Here is a 24,361-nt window from a genome sequence, read left to right as displayed (position 1 = left end):
GACTCGGGTGCGTGTGAAGAGAAAGCGGCCCCGCCCTGCCGCCAGGGAGGCTGGGATACCGCGAGGACGCATGCGTGCTTGGAGAGCCGGGCCAGAGCCCGCGCGGAACCCGCGGGTCAGGTCACCGCCTTCGGGGTGTCTTCCAGCCTCGGAATCAGGAAGGGCGCCGACCCGGAGGAGGTAGATGGGCCTGTGGCGGGGCCACGGCGGGCCTCCTCTGCTGGCACGCCTCCTCCACGGCCTACAGGGTGCGCCTGGCGTCGTTTTGCCGCTCAGGGTTTGCGGAGCTCAGAAAGCAGAACGGATACCGCGGCCGCCTAATTTTTCGGTGACCTGCCGCGGGGAGGACGGGGAACACTCGGCGAGTCCTGACTGTCGGCCTGGGCTGCTGGCGAGATCTCCGTCACTGCCCGCGACCCCCACACCGGGCTGCCCTGCGGGTCTGTTCGTGGGTCCGTCTTGGCCACGAGAAGAGCTCGCCTCGCGTGTCCCCAGCGACGCTCACCAGCCCATCCAGTGAGTCTCATGGTGTCCTGGGATGCTTCCTGTTGCCGACTCTGAGGCCTGCGTCTCCTGTAGGACCAGCTCTGCCGACCACCGCCGCACCTCCTGCATTTAGCTCCGACCTGTGCAGACAGCCAAGGCAGGGACAGGTAAGGCCTGAGTGACACTCGTGTGTTTTAACGGTTGCGGGCTTGCTGGGTGGGCAGTCACTGAGCGATGGCACCAGGACACGGGGGAGGAGGGTGTGTGCGTCGTCACGCAGGCTCCGTGGGCCTCTTGGGGCGCTGTCATTGGCTCACAGTTCTGCGCCGTGGGAAGGACAGCCCTAGCCAAGATGTTGTGGGACCGTCCCTCCGAACGGGTGTCTGGCTGGCCTGCGAGTTTGAGGGTGGAGACACCCTGTCCCCCCTCTGTGGACCTAGGCACCGATGCCCGCACTAGCTCTCAGACCTTGGCATGACAGAGGATTCTGTGGGTACGGGCAGTCTCTGGGGCATTGTGGGGTGGGGAGATGCCCAGGAGAGCCCAGTGGTTGGGGCCGGAGGGAAGTAGTGGACGAGGCGGTGGCCGTTATACTGTTGTGTTGGTAACACGTGTGCTGACTGTGGCTCGTGAAGACTGCCTCATACTGAATACGATTTGGGGGCAGGGTCAGTTGGGAGTTCATGATCATTGAGCCTCGTGCACTGCCCTTTCCTTCTTCATTGCCCTCCCCACCGTCCCCACAGCTGAGTGTGGGCTCCCCGGACCTTCTGTGGGTTTGGGGAGGGGCTCTTACTGTTCCAACAGCGGAACAGTGAACGGAGCGTGCAAACCCGCGTTCCTTTTGCGATTTGCATGTGCACGGTCGTCCAAACATGTGGAAGCGAGGAAACTGCTACAGAGCCTTCTACTTTTTTTGTTCAACGGCTTCGTCAAAATATAATCCACATACCCTGCGACTCGTTGTCTGAAATGTGCGGCTGAGTGGCTTCTGGAATGCTCACATAGCTGTGCAAGGACGCCTGCAGTAGAACAGTAGAACTTCCATTGCCACTAAGGGAAACCTCATATGCTCTAGCTATGACCCCCATGTCCCCCTCTCCCAGGGAGCTGCCCATCTGTTTTCTATCTCTGGATTGGCCTTTTCTAGACATTTCCCATCTGGGAGGTGGTCCCCAGATTTCTCATCTCAGTTTCCTGAAAGGAATATGGGGGTGGTCTTCTCTCCTCTCTTAGCCTTGCTAGTCTTGCACTGGGAGCCCCCCCCCCCCCCCCGATGAAGGAGCTAGGCAGGAGTTAGGGATAGGGCAGGGTGGGGCCAGGTGATTGGCGAGTAGGGTGGAGGGTTGAGATCAGGGTGAATGAACCCCGGAGGCCACCAGGCCCTGGTCGGTGCCGGTGTCTGTCAGCCCAGTTCAGTCGGGGAGGCAGGGCCCGTGAGCTGGGTGGTGTGTGTGGCCTGTGCCCATTGGGTGCCCTCAGGGGATGCCTACATGACCCGGGGTTCCCCCGGCTGGGAGTTAGGGCACTGACTACAGAGTTCCCAGTGTCTGATAGTGACAGCGCGGGGGGAGGCGGCTATGTTTAGAAATAATTACTCTGTCTTGTGCAGAGGTATTAAGGCATCCTCTCTGGCAGTTGTGGGAATTAGCTCGAGGCATCCCTGTGCAGCATCCCTCGAGCAGCAGTGACTGTTGCTGGCTTGTCACAGACATGGGCCACGTGGAGGCAGGGAGAGGGACAGGGAAGCTGGTGGCTGTGGGAGAGGGGAAGCTGTCCACGCTCAGAGGAACGTGTTATCCTAAGAGCCTTTACCACGGATGTGTGTGTAGCTGCTCCACAGGTGGACACCCCAGAGGGACTCTGACCAAAGCCATTCATCACGCACATGTTTATTAAAGGCGCCTGATGGCCGGACCCAGTTCTAGGCGCTGGGGCTACAGCCCAGCTGTGAGCAAAGTCCTTGCTCCCATTCTAGTGGGGGAGGACGAGTAACACACACACAGAGCAGGTGAAAACAAAGCCGGTGCATGTCAGGCGGCACTTGTGCAAGCCCTGAGTGAGGCCAGCGGGTGACCTGGGGCAGAGTGTTCCAGGAGCTGGATCGGCATGTGCCAAGGCCCTGTGGCAGGAGGGAGGGGCAGCAAGGGGGCTGGAGTGGAACCAGACGTGTGAGAAGTTGTCAGAGGGGAGCAAGTGGCCAGATTGGGTTTAACTCTTGGATCACAGAACTTTCTGTTTTCACGTCTTCCCCTTAATCTCAGGTGTAGCTGGCACGTAGTAAAAGGCTCTGATCTTAAGCCTCTAGTTTGATGAGTTTTGCCCCTTTATGGTCTCCCTGCCTCCCCCCCGCAGCCAGGCGCCCTCGGACCTGATTTCCAGCACCAGGCAGTATGTTATGTTCTAGAACCTTACGCATGTGGATGCGCACAGTGGGCAGTCTTCGGCACCTGGATTCGTTCGCTCTGTGGAGTGTACCTGAGATCCATCCACATTGCTGTGTGTGTCAGACGCGTGCCTCTGTTTCAATACCGAATGGCGTTCCGTACGACAGATGGGCCACGGCTTCTTTACCCATCTTCGCGCTGACGGACGCTTGCTCGTTGCCAGGTTTGGGCAGGTTTGAGTCAAGCCGCTGTGCACGTTCCCACACACGCATCTCTGGCCTTTTCTCTGGGGGAGGGGAGGTGGCTCTTGGAGGGTTTTGAGTGGAGGGGGTTCCTGATCTGACCTGGGTTGGGCTCTGGCTGCTGGGTTGAGAGTAGGACGCAGGGGCAGGTGGAGGCGGGGCCCTCTGCCCAGCACCCCTGCAGGTACGTGATGTAGGTTGAAGCACGTCGGCACGTGGGCCTCAGGCCTTCCCTCTCAGTTCGGGGATTCGGGGATCTGAATGCTCATGAGTGGTCTAGAGAAGCCAGGGAGGAGTCCTTCATTTATTCCTGGAGTGTGAGTGACTCCCCCCTTCCTCCAAATCACAGCCCTGCGTCCCTGCGGGGCCACCACACTTACGCCAGGGTTGCTCTGGAGGAGCAGAGGGCCCCGTGCGCAGGTCAGGACTGTTATGCATCGGGCCACGTGCCCCTCGTTAACCCCTGCAAGGTGAATGCCATCTGCTACGGTCGGAACGTGTGTGCCCCCCAAACTCGTGCTGAGATCCTAACCCCCAGGGTGATGGTATTAGGAGAGGGGATTTGGGGAGGGGCTTAGGTCATGACAGCGGAGCTCTCATGAATGGGATTAGTGTCCTTAAGTGAGAGACCCCAGAAGGCTCCCCCATCCCTCCCGTCCTGCAAGGACACAGCAAGAAGACGTTGGCTATGACCCAGGAAGCGAGCACCCATCAACACCGAATCTGGCGGCACCTCGATCTAGGATTTTGAGCTTCCAGAACGGTGAGAGTCGTTGTCTGATGTTTATAGGCCCACCCAATTTATGGTGTCCTGTTACAGCACCTGAGCAGACTGAGACACTATCCTTGGTAACTGACTGCAGGCTTCACGCAAGACATGAAGGGAGGAGGGGTCCGTGCTGTTCTGTGGACCCCTGCCTCTGGGGACAGGGCCACGTGCCTGGATATTAAAGGATGGTCTGGGCCTGCTGGGGCTCCCCGGCGGACCCGGAGGACAGGCTGCAGGCTCTTTGCCTGGAGGTGGCTGTGTTTCGGGAAGAAACACTGGTCTTTGCTGGAGAAGAAAGGCGGGGATGATGAACATGGGCCGCCAGCACTGTCACGTGAGGGCCTTGTGTTCTCTCTGCAGCATCCAGAGCAGAGGGGGGTGGGCTTGGGGGCAGAGGGCAGGTCCTGCTCCTGGGGGTCTGTCGATGCTGCTGGTTCCTTGTAGGAGAGCACTGTGCTCGGGCCCCTACAAGGCCCGGGGCGCGGCTGAGATGCGGAGCATGGCATTTGTAGGGGGACCGGAGAACCAGGGCTGGGGTGAGGGGCTCCCTGGGGCTCTGGGTATGAAAAGAGCCTCCCTCCACCTGCTGTCTGCTGGCATCTTTGTCTGTAGCCTGCTTTGTCTCGCGCCTATGAGTCTCCCCTCTGACTCAGTTTCACTCTTGACAGGCTGGTTGGCCTGGGGTTTCATGAGGTTTTACACACCCCACCCCAGGTGAATAACGGGGACTTTTCATCCTCGTGTTTTCTGGCAACACCTTCGAGGGAGCCACCAGTTTCTACACAACATCTGAGATCTGCAAACTCTGTTTTTAAGTACAGCCCAGGCTCGGAACACGTGACAAAATATGGAGGCTGAGTTGCCTAAGAAACAAATCAAATTGTGCATTTTGGGTACGTGAAAAGCCAGGTGGAGGTTTCTTTTTACAGGCAGGAGGTGGGGGGAGCAGGGAGGAAAGATACCAAAAGCACCAGCAGTGAGAGAGCAGAGGGGAGCAGAGAAGCTGAGGGAGGGGGAGCAGCTCTGGATGAAAGGGGCAGATGTAGGGAGACGGCTTTCGTGGGAGGAGCAGGGACCAGTCTAGGTGGACGCCTCTCGCCACCGTGCACAGACCTCTCACCTCTGCATCGCGTGTCGTGGTGCTGGGCCTTGCCGGGGCATCTCGCGGTTCCTTCCGCCTCGCCCCATCTGCCCGCCTGCTGGGGACCCCTCCCCAGTTAGCGAGGCTTTGTCACAACAGGCCAGTTTCAGCGGGGGCTACCCTCCCTCCCGGCCTCCCTTCACCCCTGCCTAGGTGGCGCTGCATCCTTCATAAAGGAGGTCATCGTGGTCCATGCGGGCCGGATAATGTCGGGGGGCAGGGAAAGCAAAATGCCCAGTGCCTGGGACCCCAAGAAGTAAGAAAGAGCGGAGGCAGCGTCAGAGAGCTAAGCGGGGTGGGAGAGCCATGGGCACCCTTTGCCTGCCCCTGGGGTCACCCTGCTCCTGGAAGGTGTTCCCAGCGTCCTTGGCTCACCCCACGGCAGGAGAGCTGGACGTCGTGACCGGGTGAGGGGGCAGCGGAACGGGTGAGGCTGAATCGGGCAGGGCTGCCTGGCAGCCTGGCAGAGCGGCTGGTGAGTTCCGACCCTCGTGCAGAGGCTGCGTGAGGGAGGAGCAGGCTTCCAGTCCCTTGAACTGATTTTGTGCCAGTTACAGAGAATTCCTAGTGCTCGCAGTGTGAGCTCTGGGCGTGCATGGGGCTTGCACTAGCGCTTTCTCTGGCCGTTTCAGTTGTGGTTTTCTCCTGTACGCATCTGTGCAAATTCGGGAACAGGAAGAGGTTTTCTTTGGTGCATATTCCTTGCAAAGGAAGGGGTGGTTTGGAACTAGTGACTTATTTGTGTGTTCTTTCTGTCTGTCTCGGCTGTGGTGATGGCAGAGATTCCCATTTTCTTTCTTACTGACCTGAAACAGAGTCCCGCCCCCACTGCCCAGCAGAAAAGTCCGTCAGGAACGCAGCGTCTCACAGACTCGACCCCCTCCCTCCCTGCCTAGGGTGGCAGGTACTAGAATTTTACTCCTTAACAGTTTCCTGTCCCAACTGGTATGTGGGCCGTGAGCCTGTGCAGGACAAGGATCCAAAAAAAATTGCTCTGGAGTCTGATTCTTTTTTTTTTTTAATTTTTTTTTTTTTTTAACGTTTATTTGTTTTTGAGAGAGACGGACAGAGCTTGAGAGGGGGAGGGGCAGAGAGAGAGGGAGACACAGAATCTGAAGCAGGCTCCAGACTCTGAGCCGTCAGCACAGAGCCCGACGCGGGGCTTGAACCCACGGACCGTGAGATCATGACCTGAGCCGAAGTCGGCCGCTTAACTGACTGAGCCACCCAGGCGCCCCTGGAGTCTGATTCTTTATTTATGTCCCCAAAATGCCAGGTGGGGCCAGCCCAGCTCACAAAGTGGGACTCTGAGTAGAAAGAATTTAACCTTGCCCAAAGACGGGTCAGCCCCTGCACCCCTAGGGGGTAATCTCTAAGCCCTTGGAAAGTCTAGGTCTTGGTTTGCCCGGGGGAGGGGGGAGCTTGGGCCACACCAACGCTGTGACAAAAGGTGGAGTTTCGGGGCATGGCATCATGTGACGTGGGCAGGGGCTTTGGGTCACAGGGTATCAGCTTTTGCTCCAGAGGTCAGCCATGTGGGCACTGAACCATGTGTCTCTGTGGCAGACCCTGGTAAAGACTGTGGGCACTGAGGCGTGGGGGTCTTCCCTGGTGGGCAGTGCTCTGTGCTTGTAGTCACACGTGCCGCGGGGAGCTGACGCTGTGCTGGCCCCAGCGGGACAGGGCCGCGGAGATTGTGTGTGGAATCACCCTGCGTTCACTTCTTCCCTCGGTTGACTTTAATTTGTATGCTGTCCCCGCGATAAACCGTCCTCGTGAGCGTATCAGCTTTTGTGAGCTCCGCGTGTCCTTCTAGCAAATTATCAAACCCCAGGGTGGTCTCCTCACTTGCACTTGGCGTCAGAAGTGAGGGTGGTCAGGGCACCTGGGTGGCTCAGTCGATTAAGCATCTGACTCTTGATTTTGGCTCAGGTTGTGATCTCACGGTTCGTGTGGTTGAGCCCCATGTCGGGCTCTGTGCTGACGGCGTGGAGCCTCCTTGGGCTCTTCCCTTTCCGTCTCTCTCGGCCCCTCCCCTGCTCATGCCTCTCTCTCTCCCTCTCTCTCTGTCTCAAAATAAACATAAAAAAAAGAAGTGAGGATCTTCTGGGGACTACTCCTGACCTCACGTGGGCATTACTGCAGGTCCCCTGCGGTCTCTGCACCCCTGGCTTATCCTGGACTAGGTAGCTCTCCATCTGGTCTCCCCGTCCTCACACTGTAGCTGGCGTGAGCTTCTGCAACAAGCAATCCTTCTGTGTCTGCCTGTGGAAACTCTCCACTGGTTGCGTTTGCTCAGACTCTAAAGCTTGTTCGGGAGCAAAAACCTCAGCGTAATGTGGCTTGTGCTGACCCGTCCCGTCAGCCCTGGCCTACCACCTCCAGAGCTGTCCCCGGCCCCCTTTGATTTGTAGAGCATACCCGAGCTCTTACCTCGGGAAGGCTCCCGAGGGCCTCAGAGAGGTGTCCCTGCTCGTTTGCCATCTCACCACCTGTTCGTGGCCTTCCCAGCACCCCCTCAGCGTGGACTCACACACTTGCATTGTTCCCTTACGTCTCTGTCTTCCGCATTTTCCGTGTTGGCCATTCCCCAAAGGTGGGAACCTTGGGGGTTTTATTTGCAGCTGTAGACCCTGTACCTAGATCTCAAGCCTCCACATGTTGGTTCAAGAGACCCTCCACCACTGCCACCACACAGCAAAATCCCCATACCACTAGCTGGTTCCCCAGGCCCCTTGATCAGACTCCCTCAGAACCTGGTCCCAAGCGTGCTCCCGGGGGTCCTGCTCCGTCTTCCGGCTGCTTGGGGGTCCAGTAGCTTTCCTTCCCCTTTCCTGGCCGGGTTATGCAGTGACTTAACCTGGTCACAGGCTGAGAGGCCAGGAGGGCAGGTGAAGGCAGATCCCGGGTTCAGCACATGTTGTCTTGTGGGGGGAGAGAGCTCTGCATTGTCTTCAAGCAGAGAGAAGGTGCACTTTTGTATGCATCTATTTTTGGTGTTTGTGCTCTGTGGGGTTCTTGCTGTTCCTTTGTTGTACTCTGGAGCTCTGTCACAGCTATTTTCATCAGCGTGTGGTGGTTTTTTTCCTTGTTTTTACTGTTTTTTTGTGGGGAAAACGAGCACTGAGACCTTACTAGTCCGCCATCTTGCAGACATCATTGAGACCTTTCTCCCCTCGGTTGGCCAAACACGTGATCGATCTTGGCGAACATTCTGTGTACAGTTGAAAAGAATGAGTATCTGAAAAATATAGCGTTTTATAAATGTTAATTCGGTCAAGGTGGTTAATGGCATTGTCAGATCTTGTATTTCTTTACTGATTTTTGGATGACTTGTTTTATCAGTTGCTGAGGGAGGGGTCTTAGGATATCCAACTATAGCTGTGGATCTCCCCCTTTAATTCTTTCTGTTTTGCCCATTATTTTGAGGTTCTGCTGCTAGCCCTACCTGCTCCTGAGTTTTATACTTTCCCAACAGATTAGGTACCTTTTGTCATTATGCAGAGTCACTTTTTAGCTCTGTTAACACCCTTTGTCTTCAAATCTAGTTAATCTGTGATTAATATAAACTTGATATAGCTGTTTTACATTTACTGTTTGCATATTTTTGACCATATTTTACTTTGAGTCCGGGTCCATCTCTGCAGTTGACAATCTCTGCCTTTTCACTGGAGTAAGGTTTAGTACATTTACATCTAGTGTAATTGTTATGGCCAGCATTAACTCTCTTATTTGACTGTTTGCTTTCTGTTTGAGTTCTCTGGTTCTTGTCCATTTGTACCTCCTTTTCTGCCTTCATTGTGGTTACTTTTGCTTGCATTCATGTTCCATTTTAATTTGTGTGTTGACTTTGTACCTTGTCTGTTGCACTGTTTTTAGTGGTTGCTCTAGGGGTTACACTAATGATGTTTAAAGCCATGGACCCAATAATGCGAGAAGTGACATCTTTCCTGTTTAGAAGGGATGATGTCCCCAGATTGAGTCCCTGGACACTTCCATGTCTGGAGCTTTGGGAGATGAGAAACTAGCAAGGTGCCTGAGGAGGCATCCTAGAGGGAAGGTGGTGTCCCAGAGGCCTAGAAAGGAGAGGCCTTCAAGGAGCAAGTGGGCTAATGGCCATGTCCACTTTGTCAGAGGGACTAGCCATGTTGGAGGGCGGCAGTGGTGACCATGACAGGTTTTTATGCAGAAGAGCGGCATTAGACTTGCTTAGAATCACTTTAGGAGAACACAGGCAGGCATGAAATGGGACCAGCACATGCAGACAACTCTTTCAAGGGATCTTCCTGCTAGGGGGAGGAGAGAGTCAGTGCAGTCTGGAAGACTGGCAGGGAGGGCCTCAGTGTCGCTGTTGCTGGCAGATTTTACAGCTTCTTTCTGTGCTCGTGGGAGTGACTCAGAATATGACAAAAAACACATTACAGAACCCAAACCACGTCTGTACACATACTCAGGTACACGCATAAACTAAGTTTGGGTAGATAAAACCCCAAGTGTTACCAGTGGTTGAGTTTCAATTCTGGGATTATGAATGGTTTTTTAGACCTGTGTCTATTTGAAAAATCCATACTTTACGCTTTTTTTCCCCTGAAAGAAGCTCATTTAACATTAGCCATAAAAAAGTGAAGTGGAAAAGATAATTAAGTTTACCGAGAAAACCCGAACATAGCCTTCTCATTTCCCTTAAAACCACTTTTTTTCTTTGAAAACAAATCAAAACTGTGGCAAAAAATTCAAAAAAGTATAGAAAAGTTGAAAAGCAGAAAAAGGTTCCTGGCTGACCCTCTCCTTTAAGTCCCTCTCATCAGTTACGTATATGGTTCTGGAACTTGCTGTTTCGGTGACAGTTCTTTTGTGGAGGTAGTGATGTACCCGCACATACAGCTTCCCTTGTTCAAAAACAAGATGGCATAATATGCGTCCATATGGGCGCCTCCTAATTTATTCCCCAGCAGGTGGCGCCCCCCCCCCCGCCCCTAACGCTATTGCTGCTGTGACGATGTTGCACTTAACGTGTGGCGTGTACGCACTGTGAACATAGATCAGCGGGAAAGAGTCCTACGGGTGGAACCAAAGGTACGTGTGACCAAAAACTAGTCAACTTCCCCGATAGCCCCTCCAACAGGTTTTACCGATTTAGTTGCATCTGCCGTGTATCAGAGGGGGTCTTTTTACTCCTTCCTTTTTGAATGCTGGCTATTTTAAATATTTTTGCCAGCCTGACGCTTAGTAACGGTGCTGTTAGTTAAATTTCTGTAGTTACGAGCAAGTGGAACATGTCTTCCTATGCTCGGGAACCGTTTACATCTTTCCACGCGGTTGTTTCCCTGTGGGTTGTTTGTCCTGCACTTACTGGTTTGCCTGAACTTTTTATTTGTGAAGGAAATCCATCATTTGGGAGTTGTTGACAAATAAAAAGTTCTGACGAATCAGTAAGTAAAGGACAGCCAGGGACCTTTTTAGTTAGAAGCCTTTTCCTTTTTTGGCTTCTGTGTTTTACCTCATATTTAATTATTTCAAGATAACTTTAAGAGTTTTTTTTTTTTTTTTTATAACTTTAAGAGTTTTAAGGTAACTGATTATGTCACTGTGTCTAGCGAAAGTGACTCGGCCTCAGTTTTCTCTGGCTTCACGGTCTGTGCTCAGGGAAACGGTCTGGGGGGAGGCAGGGAGGGCGTGTGGCCTCGCCTGGCCTCGCCTGGCCAGAGAAGCCCCTGGACGCCAGGCTCTAGGCTTTCTGGGCTCCTTTCCAGCCACCGTCTCCAGCCTCCAAGAGGGCAGAACCTGCAGGTTGCCATGTTGGTGCCTTTGAGGACTGGCTTCTCGTTCCAGGGCCTGTGCGTGCGGGCCGAGCCTCAGGGCCCCCAGGAAGCCTTCCTGGAGCCCTCCAACCCTTGGCCACGGCCCCCGCCCCCGAGCTCCGGGCTTGTCTCATCCCCGCCTCACAGTTTACACCTGAATTACAGCAGAGAATTTGGGGAGACCCTGCAGATCACCTGTGTCGGTGTCACTTTTATAGTCGAGGAAACGGGTGAAGTCGGGGAGGTGTAGACAGTAAAGGGCAGGGTGAGAGTCCTGGGTGTCACATCTCTTTGTGCCCAACACTGACCCGTCTTACGGCTTCTGTCCTCTGGGGGTCTGCTGCCCTCGTGTTTCTTGTTACCTGTGCTGATTGGAACACAGTGGGTGCTTTGTGAACCCTCGGGGCTGGGTCCAGTGAGCCTAGAAGCCACATTGGACGTGAGTTTGAGTCTGCCTTGGGGTGGGAGTGGGGTTCGCTCTGCTGCCGGCTCGTCAGCACCCGCAGGGAGCGGGGGCACTCCCACCTTTCCTTCCTGCTGTGGCCCCGGGGGTGAGCTGGGCAGGGGCTGATCCACGGTCACGTGCAAGGGGGTCTGTGGTTCCCCACTGAAGACAGAGCTCAAAGCAGCATTCCTGGGAATGCGGGAGAGGCATGGCGGTCCTTCTGGATTCAGGGGCTCCTCTGACTGATGCCCGAAGGCGGCTAGCCGGGTGAGCTTGGTGCCGCAGAGGCTGAGCCCCGAAGGCAGATGGGCGAAGGCTAACAGAGAGAAATTGGCTCAAGGGTTATTTCATGGGGTTTTAGGAGCTTGGATGGGGGCTACAGACTTGCCTCGTCTTTAGTGTGAACAGGAAGCTAAGTGGGAGAGACGATGAAAGAAAACAACAAAATACCTGTCTCAGGGTTCTGTTCGTCTAAGGGGGGTGGTTTGGGGGGCCACCATCAGGAAACTCCTTGTGTCCAGGTGGAGGGTCAGAAGATGGGAGAGGGAGCCTCAGCTGAACCCCGAGAGCTGATTCTGATGCAGCATGGAAACCTCAATTGGACTCACCTGGCATTCGGTTTATTGACTTTTAATTAGAGTTATAAAGCATGTGCCTGGTCTCCAGCCCCTGGAGTGTGAGGCAGACAGTCACTTACATATATGTGTATGTACACACACACACACACACACACACACACACACACACACACACACATCACTGCCGAAGTTTCATTGAGGCCAGGGCTCTCCCTGAAGGCTGGTTGTAGTACTTGCTGGGCCTGCATTTGATCTGGTGCCTCCTTTGTGCTCCACACTTCTCTGCTGGGAGCCCTGGGGCCAGGCAGCAACGGGGTGGCCCTCTGCGTGTCTAAGACTGGGCACCCCGGGGCGGGAGCTGCTGTGGCCTCTGCCTATCCCCCCAGTCCACACAGTCTGCTTCCTTCGAGGTGGCTTACCAGGGCCGGCGGATGCTGTCTGTGTGCCGGGGGGCCGCTTGGCCGAGAGGCTGCAGTCACTGACACTCAGTGGCCCTGATCTGTCCTCTGCCTCCCGCCCCAGTATGTGAGGACACTCGCTTGCACTGGGAGAGATTAGGTCAGCCGGTAGGGAGGACCAGAGAGGGGTGTGTGTGTGTGAGACGGCAATGACTCTCCCAGGCCAGCTCTGCCCCATTAGTGAGTTCCAAGGGATTCTCTTTCTGATTAAGCTGGGTGAAGTGAGCTGTCCTGTTTTGCACTTGGAGGCTTGGACCCCTCCTCACCGTGGCCAGCCCCACTCTTGGCTGGAGTGTCCCATCAGGAAGTGATCCTCCCCTCCTCACTGGGGAGAGTGTTGGCTTCCCTTCCCCCTGCCCTGTCCCTCCCCTTCTGCCTGCAGGGGTCCACACAGCTGGCCTTGGGGTTGGTGGAGCACAGTCCCCTTGGCTGGTGGCAGCCCCAGCCCGCTGTCCCTACGGCCACACAGTCCCTTCTGCTCCCCTGCTTGTGCTGCACCCAGAATGCCACGACCCCGAGCGCGTGCCCTGGCGGGGACTGAGGCTGACTCCCGGCCTGGGGCCCCCCGCCAGCAAGCCCGCAGGGAGAGGTCTGGTGTCAGCTGCTCGTCAGAGGTCTGGGGTTGGGCCCTGGTGACTGGGTGAGAGCGTGGGGCGTGGCTCCTGCAGGCTCGGCTTCTCAGAGGGCCTTGTGATGGTCTCTGGGCAGCACCCCAAAGGGCCAGACTCGGGTATCTCAGGGACTTGGTACAGGTGCCCACTCGCCTCCCTCGTCCGCCTTGGGGCTCAGAGGCGTTTGGATCCTGCGTCCCTGGGAGTACGTTGCCTTCCGGACCCTCCTGCCTGACGTGTGGCTTGGCCAGCGATGACACTGGTTACAGGAAGGGGGGCGCAGGAGGGCAGACTCTGGGGACCCACAGGGGTCATGGGTAGGGCGTCATGTCGCTGTAAGGGGTGGCCGTGGGGGCCTGTGGAAGGTGGGAGCAGAGCCGCTTAGGATTATGAGGAGCATCTCGCCCCTCGGCCCACTCCTGGTTCCTCTCCATTCCCTCTGCTTCCATAGCAGCACGTCCCCATGTGGCTCCATTTCCTCCCACGGGCTGGGACACGGACCCCAGCTCGCATGGGCCCCCGTGACAGAGAGCCCACCCACGACGGATCAAGGCCATCCATGCTTTCAAATATTAAATCTGTTCGGAATATTAAATAATTTCCTCTTCAATGATTCCAGTAAATTTAATTAGTGCTGTTCTCCCAATAGAGTTGTCTCCTGGCTTCTGAAAACCTCCTGGCTTCACGAGGAAGGGGGCTCAGACTCCTGTGCTCTGCGCAGCTGCACTGTCTCCCCCGACGGCCCCTTGGGCGTCTTCAGCCGCTGGGTCCCTGTGCTGGGTGGGAGTGGCCAGGTGACACGGAGCTCTATCCATCCTCTGATGGCTGTCCGCAAAGCGGGGCAGCAAGCACTTACGGGGGTCTAAGCGGAGTTTGGTTCCTTGGGCCCTTGTGGGCTGGGGGGGGGGGGTCACAGACAGCCTGTGGTCTCCATCCTGGACTCGCTCGTGTTCTCTCAGATGGCTCAGGCTGGGGGAAGCCCCCTGCCACGTCTGGAGCCAGCCCTGAAGGCCTGGGTTATTTAGACTCTCAGAGACTCCGTTTCCTTATCTGCAAGCTGGGGGCAACGATGCCAACCTCACAGCATTATTTTTTGAAGATTAAATGAGAAAATGCACATTTGGTGCCTAGCACGAAGTAGGAATTTGATAAGTATTATTTATTTCATTCTCTTTCTCTCACGAATCACAAGCTTTAAAAATACATATTTTGGGGATGAAACTTCCAGAACTTTAGTTCAGAATAATAACCCTTGGGGCACCTGGGTGGCTCAGTGGGTTCAGCATCCGACTTTGGCTCAGGTCATGATCTCACGGTTTGTGGGTTCGAGCCCCGCGTCGGGCGCTGTGCTGACAGCTCGGAGCCTGGAGCTGCTTTGGATTCTGTGTCTCCCTGTCTCCCTTTCTGTCTGCCCCTCCCCTGCTCACGCTCTGTCTCAAAAATACATAAACATTAAAAAAAAAAAAATAACAACCCTGGGCACGGGCCTTCTGAAAAGAGCCCCAAGGAGGGCCGTGATGGTCCCTGAGCCCTGAGGGCACACAGAGAGCTCCCCGCGGCGTGGCAGCAGCAAATCAATTTCAAGCCTGATCTGAAAGGAACGTGGGGGAAGTTGGATCTGCGGGACATCGCCGGACGTTTCCTTCGAGAATAAAGAAAGCTGTCCCTCGGTCGCTCCTCTGCAGTGATGTTTTGAGTCTGGCTACCAAGCAACAAATAAAAACAACGGCAGCAAAGACACATCTCCCTGATTAGCCCAGTGATGGATTTGCATAATCAGCGCCGGGTCAAGCCAGCTCAGGCGAGGTGCGGCTGGCAGCCGGCGTGTGCTCCCCGGGGCACTCCGTCAGCTTCCCGGTCAGAGGCAGGAGAACCTTCCGACCCTGCAGGCGGCTCCCCGCATTTATCAGGGCTGCTTTCATTCTTCCTCCTCCTGCAAGCTGGCGCTCCGGCCTCTGTAACGTGTCTAATCGAATTAGAAAAACGCTCCTTATGTTTTTCTTGATTACAAACACAATTCAGATCCAAGGTGGGAGACTTAGTGTAGACAGGAAAGTTCAAGAACAAATAACAAAATCACCCAGCGCCCATCTGCAGAGGGAATCGCTGCCAGCCCTGGAGGGTGAGTCCTTCTAGCCTGTTCTGGAGGCTGAAGGCATATAATTGGCCCTGTATGGCACAGTCGGGTTTATAGACCTTTTCATTTGATGGTTTACGAACACTTCGCCACGGCATTCAATATTCTTCCACAATAGGATTTTTAATGAGTGCACAAATTATTTACTGACCCCCTGGAGCTGGACATTCAGCCTGTTATCAGTCTTTTGATGCCATGAGCTGCAAATATTCTAGTACATAAATCTTTGGAGATAAATCTTTGCGTTTGCTCCTGAGTTTCTCCTTAGGGTAAATTCCTACAAGTGGAATTGCTGAGTTAAAGGTTAAACACAATTTGAAAGCTTTTGATCCAAGCGCCAGTCTGCCCTCCAGGAGGATTACCCAGCTTCGGATCCCACCAGCCAGCGTGCGAAGAGGGTCATTTCCCAGCAGAAGGGCTGGATGCAATCAGCAGCTTCAAAATCCAGCTGGTGGAAAAAACGGAAGTGTGTTTTTGTTTAGATTCGCATTGCTTTGGTGACTGGTGAGATTAGACACTTTGCTACCTTGGGGTCCTCTTAAAGTCGTCTTTTGTGAGTTGCTGGCTTTGGTCTCGTCCTGCACACATGTCCCTGTCTTAGGCGTGTACAGATGGCTAAGAGAGGGGCACCGGGGTAGTTCAAGTCGGTTGAGCCTCTAACTCTTGATTTCGGCTCAGGTCATGATCTCACGGTTCTTGGGTTTGAGCCCTGCATCTGGCTCTGTGCTGACAGTGCGGAGCCTGCTTGGGATTCTCTCTCTCTGCCCTTACCCTGTTTGCGCACGCTCTCTCAAAATAAACTTAAAAAAAAAAAGGCGCTGGAGAGACAGGTGGCCATGCTAGCCAGCATGGGAGCACAAGTGGAAATCCTCGTGGAGGGTGGCAGGGCCACTCCGTGGGTGGAATATTTCTTCACGTTCTTCTCAAAGTGCTTAGCACGTGGCGTTGTCATTTAGCTGTTTACTCCTCTGCATTTCCAGCTCATCACCCAGCTCCTGGGTGTCCGGGTTGAACCTTTTCATGCCCGTGTGTCACTGCCTGACCCAGAGCTGGACACTGGGAAGGTGCTCGAGGGGTACTTGTTCAATACATGGATGAATGAGGACCCCACGTGGGGAATTTCTTGGGGTAGAAGGCAGCTTAGGATTTTGCCCGTTCCTTCAAGCGACACTCTTGGAATGTCCCCCGAGTGTTGATGGGGTAAGTGGCGAAACCAAGAGCACAAGGACAGTGTGACAATCCCGTTCTGAAAGCACTCGTGCTCCTGACATAAAAAGCATGAGGGGACTAGGGAGCGTCTCCCTAGTGGGTACAGGGTCTCCTTTTGGGATGATGGAGACGTTCTGGAACCAGATAGGGTGATGGTGGCACAACATTGTGAACGTTCTAGATGCTACTGAATTGTGTACGTTAAAATGGTTAATTCTGGGGCGCCTGGGTGGCTCCGTCGGTTGAGCGTCCGACTTTGGCTCAGGTCATGATCTCGCGGTTCGTGGGTTCGAGCCCCGTGTCGAGCTCTGTGCCGACGGCTCGGGGCCTGGAGCCCGCTTCGAATTCTGTGTCTCCCTCTCTCTGTGCCCCTCCTCAGGTCAGGCTCTGTCTCTGTCTCTCTGTCAAAAATAAATACACATTAAAAAAATAAAACATCAAATGGCTAATTCTATGTTATGTGAATTTCACCTCAATTCAAAAAAAAAAAAAAAAAGGGACAGGGCTGTCCTCGCTGGCCCTGCTGCCAGCCACTTCAGCCTGGTCATCACTGCCTGGGACTCTGCCGCCTGCGACGCAGCAGAGTGGGGGACGCACCCACCTCCAGGCTGCTGTGTCTGCCCTGAGGTCACGGGTCAGCCCCGGCCCCACTGTCGAGGGGAGCGTATGGGGGCAGGACAAGCTGGGTCTGCCGAAAGCTGAGCAGGGGCCACGTCTGGGCCGGGTGTCAGTATGAGGTCCAAAGTGCTCGGCCAGGGTCGGTAGTCCCTCAGCCTGTCCTTGTCTGGGGCCACCAGGACCCTCCTGGTGGGTGGGACGGGGACGGGGGCTGGCCACGGAAAGGTCACTAGGTTCTTTTTGGAGCTGGGCAGGGGGAGGTACATCTGCAGGGGGCTTCTAAATGCTCAAATTCCCCGGTTCTTGGGGACTGGGTACAGCCGGGACCCTGGGGCAGGGGCAGGCCCGAGAACAAGGTTCTCTCCAGGGAGAAACTGCCTGAGGGGTAATGGTGAAGCCAACTAGAGGGGCCGGGGTTTCAGGGCCCCAGGGCCCCAGGTTCGACTTCGAAAGTTTGTAGCTTGCGAGCCATACCCTCCCTCCCTGACCCGCACCCCCCCCCCCCCCCCCCCAGCCCAGCAGGACTTGGCAGTGGAACTCCTGGAAGGAAGTAGGGAGGAGACGCAGACTAGCTGACTGGAGAACGAGGCAGAGAGCTAGTCTGGAGGAGAGTGGACTTCCTGTAGGAGGAGTGCAGGGAGGCAGCTCACCTCTCCTCCCACTGCCCCGAGGGTCAGTGTATCACACAGAGCTGTGGGGTCTGCCTCCTGGAGACGGGCTGGGGGCTTGTGGGGTCTGTCCCCAACCCTCAGCAGAGGAGAAAGTGGAGTCCTGAAGGTGTGAAGGTCATGATCCTGCCCCGCAGGTGTCTAGGCTGGGCTGGGTACCTAGGCCCTCTGTCCCCCCGCCTTGGACTGTCGCTCTCTCCCTGGGAGGTCACCTTCTGATTTCCTGGAAGCTGGCCGCGTGGGTTAGGAGCCTTGTAGCTGTGCTTGGTGAACAGTCCCTGTAAGTGGGCATCTCATTTGCAGTGTTATTTTTGTCACAGGGGACATCTGTTGTGGATGTCTCCAGGGGGCCAGCTGCCTTGAAGATGCATGTGGGGGACACGGAGGGGGCACTGGTCCAGAGAACCTGGGAGCTCAGGGCCACCATGGGGACAAAAGAGACCCAGCATGGCAGAGGGAGTGCCCCCGCACAGGCGCTGGTGGGGCGTCCGCTTGGCCCGGCCTCGTTGCGCGGCTGGGCAGTCAGATGGCCTGTCCTGGCCGTAGGTGTTCTGTTTTGTCCATGGTACATCGGTGCTCCCCGCCCCAGCCTGTCCTGCAGCTCCGGGCAGAGGCTCGATGCTGGGATGAGGCAGAAACGCGGTGCTAGTTAGGATGTGGACAGGGCTCCAAACAGAGCCTTCACGAGGTTAGAAGGGACTGTCCAGAGGGAGGTGGCCGAGTTCCCGGAGGTCACCTGGAGACCCAGTCTCTTCTCTTGGGGTCCCCGCCCTTAGGGTGCTGCCTTCACACGCTTGGTCTCAGAGGGCTCCCCTTTGTTTGTGTCCCAAGCCTCTGGTAGAGGGATTGGGAGGTGAGAGCGGGGTTGGGGGTCTCCCCCCCTCCCTTAAGGTCCTGACCCACAAGCTGTAGGTACCACTTTTTACATCCCATTGGCCCACATGTAGTCACGTGATCAGGCCTAGCTGCAAGGGAGGCTGGGAGGTTTGTCCCTGTCTCAGACACTAGGGAACCCGCTAAATATCAGGGCCCATCACATGACATGAGCACCTGCTGTTGCATGGGGGGAGACGTCTCCTAAGCCCTCCCGGAGGGTGGTGATCCTAAGGGACTGCCCATGTTCACACTAAGTAGGCCCTGGGGGCTGTTCCCCCAGGCCACGAATTTGGTGATTCCCCTGCGCTCTTGTTCTGTTCACCGCAGTGAACTATTTCCCACTGACAGTTGATTCGCTTGCCTTTTGCCTGAACAACCACAAAAAGGTAAGCAGTCTTTAGCCGCCCAAACACCCCTCCGCTCCCCAAAGTTAGGTTCTCTGCCGGTGATCGCGATGCTCTCTGCTGTAACCGGAGGCCACAGCAGTCCCGTCTCTGCAGGTTTGTGTGGGCGAGCGCAAGCCCCATGCCCGTCTACCCAGCTCGTTTCTAAAACGAGAGCACGTGTCCTTACGTTCACGGCAGCCTTGTCGGTGAGAGCGCGAGCTGGAAATCGCTCAGGTGTACATCCGTAACGGCCAAGCCGATCGTGGGATGTCCGCGCGGCGGGGCGCCACTCCGCAGCCGCGAGGAGTGAAGTGCGGGTCCACGCGGCAGCACGCCTGCCTCTCTGGGCAGTTACGCTAAGTGGAAGAAGCCGGACCACAGAAGAGAGCCTTGCTGAGTAGCGGTATTTATGCAAAATCCCAGAGAACGCAAAGCGATCTGGAGTGACAGGAGACAGGTCGGTGGTTGGCTGGGTGGTGGCGGGGAGGCAGAGAGGGGTGCGAGAGAGAGAGACCGCGACCTGCGGGGGGAAGCTTTCCGGGTGATACAGGCCACCTGCCTTCACCGTCTGGATTGTGGGGATGGTGTCACGGGTCCGTCCACACGTCAGAACTTATAAACTCCACCCTTTCAACCCGTGCGGTGTGCCGTATGGCAGTGAGCGCTCAGTAAGGGCTGAGGGAGCTCCTGGGGGGGGGGGGTCGGGTCTCTTCCCCCCCCCCCCCCCCCCCCCCCGTACTCATCCCGTTCATGAGGCTTGTGATCTCATCTCCTCCCGAGGGCCCTACCGCCTGGCGCCATCACCTTGGGGGCTAGGATTCAACCTGTAAATGTGCGGGGGGGGCACACATTTCCTCCACTGCACCGTGTAAGTGCTCGGGGCCAGCATCTGGCCCCTCCTCCTCCACATGCCGAGGCATCCATCGTGGGCTTGGTCCTTCCCAGAGGGGACTCCCTGCAGCTGGATGTACGTGCCAGGCTTGGCCCTGCGCTGGGCATCCAGATGCCGTGAGCTCCCTGGAGACTGTCTGGCAAGTTGTCCACCTGCTGGTGGGAGGCTCCCCGATCTGGGCTGGCGTTTGTGTGTCTGCGTGCTCCCTTGAACAGCGGGTACCCCTGGCCAGACGGGCTCGTGGTTCTGGGGGAGCTGGGCACTGCCTGTTCTGCTCCGACTCGTGCCATGGCCACGGTCTCGGGCTGCAAGTAGCGTGCCACCTGCTCTTTGACAAAAGGAGGGTAACTCGTGGCCCACCCACCAGACAGTGTGCGCAGCAGTGTCCTGGGGCTGCCGGAACAAAGTTCCACAAGCCAGGCGTCTTCACTCAGCAGAAGCAGATCCTGGCCCGGGTGTCGAGGCCGGGGGTCTGATGAGTAGGCCCGGCCCCCTCTGTAGGCTCAGGGAGGGCCTTTCGTTCCCTCTACTGTCTGTGGAGTTGGCAGCCAGTCCCGGCTTGGGGCTGTGTCACCCCACTACCCGCCTCGGTGGCACATGGCCTTCTGCTCTGTATCTGTCCTCATATGGCTCCCGATGTGGATCTGGCCCTGGTCCCCCTTCTTATAAGAACACCAGTCGCACTGGGTTACGGGCCACCCTGCTTGACCTCATCTTAACTTGATTACATCTGCAAAGACCCTGTATCCAAACAAGGTCACGTTCTGGGCTCCAGGGGGATTGGGACTTGGATGGCATCGTTTGGGCGCACGTTCAGCCCACAGCAGTACGTATCCCACTGTACTGTAGGTAAGGGGTTACACGCCCACGTCGTCCACGAGACAGGGGTGCCCAATCCTTCACGACACAGTTACCGGCCTCCCACATATCCTGCTCCTGCCCGTCCTGTGTGAGATCCCGGGAAAGCCCCATCCTGTCTGGTCCTCAGTTTATTCATCTGTAAAAGGGGTGACCAAAGCACCTGCTCGGGGGTGTTTGTGGGGAGTTCATGAGGTAAAATGCCGGCACAAGGGTACTGTTAGGAAAACACGTATGAGTGGAACGGGAGAGTCCAGTGCAGGACTCCGCAGGCCTGGCCCAGGGGCAGGGGCACTGTCCTCTTCGGTGAGGAGAGGCCGCGGAGGAGTCTGCCAGGAAGGGCAGGCTGTGAGTGGGGTGTTGGGGGCACCCCTGCTTTAGGTGTGCAGGAATGAAGGGCTATGAGCTGAGTGTCCGGGCTGCGGCCAAGACATGGGGTTGGGAGGACGAGGCACAAAGCATAGAGGGGGCAGGGGGTGCGGTGGTGGAGTGGGGGCAGGGGTGCTGGGGTCGCGGGCCGTGGAGGGAGAAGCAGGGACACACACAGGTGACGTGAATTCATGTGCTGCAGCCCTACCCCCGGGCACGTCAGGACGCACTTGTATTCGGAGATGGGGCCTCGGAAGAGGCAGCTGGGTTAAAGGCGGTCACGTGGTGGGTGGGACCTAATCCAGTCTGCCTCTTCCTTAGGAGAAGAGGTCAGGACGCACATGGGGGGTGGGGGCACTTCTGTTTGGAAGACGGCCATCTGCAAGCCCGGGAGGGAGGGAGGCGGCCGTCTGTGAGCCCGGGAGGGAGGCCTCAAGAGAACCAGCCCTGTTTGCACCTTTGTCCCAGACCTCCAGCCTCCAGATGGAAACAAGCGCCTGTGGTTCAAGCCACCAGCCTGTGGCGCTTTGCCGCGGTGGCCCCGGGACACTAGTGTGCAGGGCAGGAGTCAGTGTGGGCCGGCTTTCCGTGATGGACGCCTTCTCCACAGCCCTCTGGAGCTGGAGGGAGGCGGCCCTAGCCCCCGGCGGCTGGTCAGGCAGACGGAGACCTGCGGAGCCGAGAGCCTGGCTGGCGAGGGTGCCCAGTGGCTGCCACCTTGCTGGTGACGTGATGGGGTCGTGTTCGCAGAGGAGCCTGGGAACAGTGCAGTGGGATGAAGTGCATCAGTGAGGCCACAGTGTAAGCTGTCTTCTTGTGGAAGATCTCCAACCAGGGAGAATGAAGTTCAAAGTAAGCATGGATTCAAAGGCAAGAATGGTTCCGTCTTCTCCTCCCTGTGCCCTCGGGCAGCTCCTGGGCCATGTCCTGTCTTGTAGGATGAAGATAGTCTTGTGTGGGTGTGGGAAGCCACGTGGCAGCAGCGGGCGCCCACGGGAGCGGCACGGCACACAGCCACCCATGCTTTGTACGCACGGGAGCGCATCATGACCGGGGGACGTGGGCTGCACTTGGCCTCAACAGGACACTGGGTCGTGCCCCAGTGAAACTGACCCTGACCTGTCTCAGTGGCACCTGACGATGCCACCCACAGCTGCCGCTGAGAAATTCTCGGAATCACGAGGAGATAAAGAACGTGTCCCTTTGTGAGGTGATGGATGTTAATCTAGCTTGTTGTGGCGATCGCTGTATATAGGAATATCAAGCCACCGTTTCGTGTGTCTACAGCTAATACGGTGTCCTATGTCAGTTGTATCTCGGTGAAACTGAAGAAATAAAAGAAATTCATGGAGTAGCAAAGGTCTGAATTTTCCATTAAGGAGTTTGTTATATTCTAAACTTGAAGGATAAAAGCCATCCGGAATGATTTAGTGAAGCTTTCTTTCTACGTTCGCTGCTACGATTTAATAGCTGTACCCTTAAAAAGTACAGAGCCATGGCCACCCACCGGCTCTGCTCACCCCCCTCCCCCAGCGTTTCTCGCCAGCCTCGGTCAGGCTCTTCCTTCCTGCTTTCAACCCAGGGATGATATGAACTGATGGACAGGCTGATGTGTCAGATGACAGAGCCAGATAGGTGGGCTGTGGATTAAATTTAACAGGAGTCCTGAGGAAGCCCTCCCCGCCACCGTCCCCCCCCCCCCCGCCCCGCTCCGCATACGTTTGAACGTATGTACAGAGCAACGGGGCAGAAGAAATGGGCTTCAAATGAGATGGCCCATTGCAGCAACTATTAGGAACGTGTCGCCTCTTTGCCATTCAACTGCTGTGGGGCTAGATCTGGGTTCTGGGTATGTTCTGGGGCCTCCAGACGCTCGTGCAAAATTCCAGGGTGGTAGTTAGGGTGGGGAGAGGTCATTTGAAAAGCAGCTGTGGGACCGCGTGCGTACCTCTTTGCATGTGTGCACCTGTGTGTATGCTTGTGTGCATCTCTGTGCACATGCCCGTGTGCACCTGTGCATGTCTGTGTCTACCTGTGTGCATATATGTGTGCACCTGTGGGTGCCTATGTCCACCTGTGGGATCCTGGGTGCATCTGTGTGCTGTGTGTGTCAGTATGCACACCTTTGTGCACCTGTGTGCATGCCTTTGTGCACCCGTGTATGCCTGTGTGTGCCTGTGTGCATCTGTGTGCACCTGTGGGCATCTGTGTGCTGTGTGTTCTGGTGTTCACACCTGTGTGTATCTGTGTGCACCTGTAAGCATCTGTGTGCACCTGTGGTCATCTGTGTGTGCGTCTGCGTGTACCTGTGGGCATCTGTGTGCACCTGTGGTCATCTGTGTGTGCGTCTGCGTGTACCTGTGGGCATCTGTGTGCACCTGTGTGTACCTGTGTGAATGCCTGTGTGCATCTGTGTGTACTTGTGTGCACCTGTGGGCATCTGTGTGGTGTGTGCACCTGTGTGCACACCTGTGCGCTGGGCTTGACAGTGTAGGAAGGAGTCATGATCACTCTTCCCTGTTCCTCGTCGCTCCAGGAGGCAGAGGTGAACCCCCAGCCAGACAGCGAGCACGCGCAGTGGGTCTGAGGTCAGCATTGGAAGAATATTTTCCAGTAGGTACAGGTCCTCCCCTCGGCAGGGGGAGGGGGGAGTCCGTCCTGGGAGGTGGTGCTCAGGCCGAGCGAGGTGACACCCTGTTGGAGGGTTGTAAGGTAAGAGAGTTTCCCACAGAGGGAGGGGCTGGATCAGATGATGGCCGGCGCCTGCCTGCTCGGAAGCTTGTCTCGTTTCATTATTGATCCCCTGGACATGGTGTCTGTCAAAATTCTTGGTCGCCCAGCACCTCAGGAGGGGGCCTTCCCAGGAAGTAGGGTTTTTGAGGACATAGCTGGTTAGGATGAGTCGTTCTGGATTAGGTGGGGCCTAAACTCAATGTCATGCCCTTGTAAGAGGGGGGCGCACAGAGGAGGCCACGTGGAGACAGAGGCAGAGGGGAGGTGATGTTGCCACAAGCCAAGGAGCCCCAAGAGTGGCCAGCAGGCCCCCGAAGCTGGGAGGTGGCCTGGAACGGCCTCTCACCAGAGCCCTGAGAGATGGTGCGGCCCTGCTGACACGCAGATTTGGGACTTCTGGCCTCCAGGGCTGTGAGAGAAGACGTCTCTGTGGTCTTATGCCCCTGACGTTGGGTTCTGGCAGCCCCGGGACCCTGGCGCTGCTGCTGAGGCCCGGGGCACTCCCCGCGTGTCACGCAAGGAGGACACTCCCTCAGTCCCGCCCTCTCCTGCTCTGGAGACTTCAGCATCAAATGGGAAAGCCTTGTCATTTTTCACGATGCCACGTTTCCCGCCTTTTTCTGTTGAAAGTGTTTTACACGCCCAGTCAATGTTTCAATACCCACGAACCCCGCAACGTGATTGCTGTTCGTGCTGT

The 24,361-nt window shown here is 56.3% G+C and overlaps 1 protein-coding gene across 1 annotated transcript in view; it reads left to right on the top strand.

Moving 5' to 3' along the window:
• The first annotated feature begins 357 nt into the window (after positions 1–357).
• Positions 358–24,361, top strand: part of RBFOX3 (RNA binding fox-1 homolog 3) — a 448,365-nt gene continuing 424,361 nt past the window's right edge. The window contains exon 1 of the mRNA XM_019818344.3: positions 358–653. The gene's annotated coding sequence lies outside the window, so the exon portion shown is untranslated. The remainder of the gene's footprint in view (positions 654–24,361) is intronic.

This window comes from Felis catus, chromosome E1, assembly GCF_018350175.1.
Source record: "Felis catus isolate Fca126 chromosome E1, F.catus_Fca126_mat1.0, whole genome shotgun sequence".
Classification (NCBI taxonomy): Eukaryota; Metazoa; Chordata; class Mammalia; order Carnivora; family Felidae; genus Felis; species Felis catus.
This window is presented reverse-complemented; position numbering and strand designations above follow the sequence as displayed.